Genomic DNA, 4,209 nt, shown 5'->3' with positions numbered 1-4,209 from the left:
TCTTCTTCTTCTTCTTCTTCTTCTTCTTCTTCTTCTTCTTCTTCTTCTTCTTCTTCTTCTTCTTCTTCTTCTTCTTCTTCTTCTTCTTCTTCTTTTCCCCTTGTTGTCTTTCTCATTCTCTCTTTTAATATCGGACTTGAAATATCTTAGAGTTTATTCAATTATTCATACATGTAAACCAAACAAATTGTTCAATATTCTTTTTTCTAAATTATTAATGCCATTTGCTAGCCAAGGACTGAATCCATTGTTCTCTTAATAGTATCTCGGGACGTGAAAAATCAATAATTTGCACAGGTGACTGTTTTTATTTGTTCAGTTTGCAAGTTATTCTAATATCCAGACATAAAAGCATACATGCATTATCACAGAAAACAGGCAAATGAGAAAAGTGCTTTAATGTACTGGAGAGGTGACTAGACATATTAAAAAAATAAAATCATGTTCTGTATTTCTGCTGATTCAGCCTTGCTCCAGTAAATCGCAACGTCCATAGTAATAGTGCGGTTTTATAGCATTTGTTGACAATAAAATAAAGGAAAATAACCGCGCGCTGATTTATTTCAATATTGAAACGTTTAGTAGTTCTACGCATTAAAACAAACACCATGGCGTTTATTTTCTGTAACCTGATATTGTTATATACGGTTTGATTACACTGCTAAAAATATGTACATAATTTTTTTCCGTATCCTATGCAATTATATATCACCTGTAAATATCCCGATTCTATAATCGGAACTGTGATATAGTAATAGCAATATCAATTAGAGAATGAATCCATTTCTTGCGAAGACTGAACGCCATTACACACTCACATACAAACAAACACATATATGTATAATGTGTGTGTATGCGTGTGTGTGTGTGTGTGTGTGTGTGTGTGTGTGTGTGTGTGTGTGTGTGTGTGTGTGTGTGTGTGTGTGTGTGTGTGTGTGTGTGTGTGTGTGTGTGTGTGTCCTTCATTTCTGTTGCTTGTTTAAGTTATTAAACTGCAGCTATGCTGTTGCACCGCCTTGAAGAATTTTTTGTCGAATAAAACAACCCCAGTACTTATTTTTCGGTCTCTTTTGCGGAACCCCTACGTTGTGGAGACGTAAACACACCAATAATGGTTGTGAAACGATGGTGATGGAACACACACACACACACACACATACAAGGCTTTGATCGACCCGAGGCTATAGTAGAAGACATTTGTCCAAGGTGCCACGCAGTTGAACTGAACCAAGCATCATGTCGTTTGGAAGCAAACTTCTTACCACACAGCCATGACTAACGCTGGCTTTCTATACATACATGTGAAAATTTAGTTTCTTTGTGCTATATGAAAATATTTCTTGATCTAATATTTGCAATGAGTATTCTGTTGTTTGAAGTTAGATTTAGCGCTAAAGGGAAAATGATATTATATCTGATAGTGATAATCAAAATACCAATAGACTATCCAGTAGATTCTTGCCAATATTGCTTTTACAGAGGTGAGTGTACAGAAGCAAAAGATCAGATACCAAGTCGATTCCACCTGAGAGAGGCAAGAATGTAATGCAATGCAATTGCCGTTGCCTATGAAGAATGAGAGCTTCTGGACCTAAGTGGACGTCTATAAAATTCTACTAAGAGAGAAAGAAAAAAACGAAGGTAAACCAGTAGCAAAAATGGATTTTAAAAGGCTTTAGCAGAGTATCTTATGTGTAATGATCTGACTTAAATGCAATTGGAAGATCTGCCTTTTCTTTAACAGTATTCCATTATATAGTACTTTCCTCGGCTCAATAACAAGATTATTAAGATATAGGAGAGAACGAAAAATATCATTCGAATAAACAGCAGTGTAGTCTAGTGGACATAAATCATTAATTTGTTTTGTTTGGAAGCAATGTATGAAATATTTGATGGTGTGTCTTCAAACTCGTTTTGTCATTGGAATAGTATAATACAATTCTACCTTGAGAAAGCCATCCGGGTAAAAATTATTCCTCTCAAAGCCATTATTCCTCCAATTTCCATCTGGAGGAATTGGCTCAGCATTGTTGTTGTTGGCACTCCGTCGGTTACGACGTCGAGGGTTCCAGTTGATCCGATCAACGGAACAGCCTGCTCGTGAAATTAACGTGCAAGTGGCTGAGCACTCCACAGACACGTGTACCCTTAATGTAGTTCTCGGGGATATTCAGCGTGACACAGTGTGACAAGGCTAACCCTTTGAATTACAGGCACAACAGAAACAGGAAGTAAGAGTGAGAGAAAGTTGTGGTGGAAGAGTACAGCAGGGTTTGCCACCGTCCCCTGCCGGAGCCTCGTGGAACTTTAGGTGTTTTCGCTCAATAAACACTCACAACGCTCGGTCTGGGAATCGAAACTGCGATCCTATGACCACGTGTCCACTGCCCTAACCACTGGGCCATTGCGCCTCCACAGCTCAGCATTAGAAGTTAACAAATCACATGTTGATCACGTGCTACTGCTATAGTTGACATACGCTACTCAGTGTTAGGCGAACTAGATAATTTTAGTGACGTGTATATAACCCTGGGTAGCAACGAATTATTACTACAGAGACTTTGGCACGCTACTCTGTTGTGTTTGTTATACGTACTTATAGATATGAGAAAACGAGCCGTTGTGACGTTGGTGACTTACCTTAACACTTTAGCATTCACATTCTGTCAATTGTAGCGCTTTTTAATAAATGCTTTGAATTAATCACGCATTATTTTGTAACTTCGAGACTTCGATGATGTGGTTGTTTACATTTACGATGACCCTGTAGGATAGATGTGAGAGGCTGGACTGGCTAGTTTGAATATAAAACGATTTGAATACTTGGTCCGCATATGGCTCGTTTGAATGCTAAAGGGTTAATTTAACAGCGAAGAAAGTAAAACAGATTGCTTTTCTAATAAGTTTCAATATCAGAGACGTTCACACTAACTCTATACATCGACAGAAGCGACTGCTATTATGTGGTATTCTTCATGAATATCACCAGCGTGAATATAACGGAAGGGAATCAAATATAATTCGAAGCTGGAAAGTTAAATCTACACAGTTGGAGTTTGGCACTTATAGTTCAGCGTTTGTCTAATGTCGTTGACCATTAGGACTTTACTGTTATGCGATGAATAGCAATTTCATGTTAGACATACATGGCACATGTTGTGCGTTAATCAATAATTAACTTATAGCCATTGAAAACTATAATTTAATTGGTTGGTAGAATATTTCAAGACTCCAACGGCAGCACGATAATAGTGATAATAATTTAGTGTTAAACTGCCGGAAAATCCACCCATAAATATATAGGTTTGTATATTTAGAGAAATAATATAATGAATTCATCTTTACAGAAATAATTGAATGAAATACAATAATGGCTGAAAGTGTTAGAATATTTCAAAATATACTTCTATCATGCATATATCAAGGCAAATATGAACATATATTACATATACCAAATATATCAAATATATGTGTGCGTGTATGTGTGCATGTATGTGTGCGTGTGTGTGCGTGTGCATGTACATACACACACACATACACGCCCGCACATACAAAGACATATATGTATGTATATATATATATATATATATATAAGATGGAAGTGGAAATAGCATAGTAGTAAATCTAAGCTATTTCTATTTAGAAAGAATTTAATAAAGTGATTTAAAAATTAAATAAAGAAAATATAGACTATTACCGGTTTCGTTGGTGAATTCCATCTAGTCAAATATTAGTAAAAACAGTTTATCTTCTGTCTGGGGGTCAAAAACTTGTCTGGAGATTTTTTCGTTGAAGTCTTCTTTAAATATACCTTGGTATAAAGTTCAAGATGTTAGAGAGAAAGAGAGGGTGTGTGGTTGTCTATTGTCTAAAAATAATCATTGTAGGTTCCAAGGGAGTGGTTTAAAAGAATTTATTGAATGGGTTTTATGTCCACCTGTGTATGAGTGTGTGTGTGTGTGTGTGTGTGTGTGTGTGCGTGTGTGTGTGTGTATGTTTGTATTGTGTTGAGTGTTCTTGCAATATGTTTGGAATATGACCAGCTGTGTGTTGTTGGGTGTGTATGTTGTGATGAATGTATATATGTATATATGTTCAGCGACGAAGGAGGACAAATACATGAATACACAAAAATAAACATATATGACGGGCTTTCAGTTTCACTCTACCAAATTTTGGGCGAGGGGATTTTGGGCGAGGGGATTT

Source organism: Octopus bimaculoides, chromosome 5 (assembly GCF_001194135.2).
Source record: "Octopus bimaculoides isolate UCB-OBI-ISO-001 chromosome 5, ASM119413v2, whole genome shotgun sequence".
Lineage (NCBI taxonomy): Eukaryota > Metazoa > Mollusca > Cephalopoda > Octopoda > Octopodidae > Octopus > Octopus bimaculoides.
The sequence above is the reverse complement of the archived record's forward strand: the minus strand, read 5'-3'. Positions refer to the sequence as shown.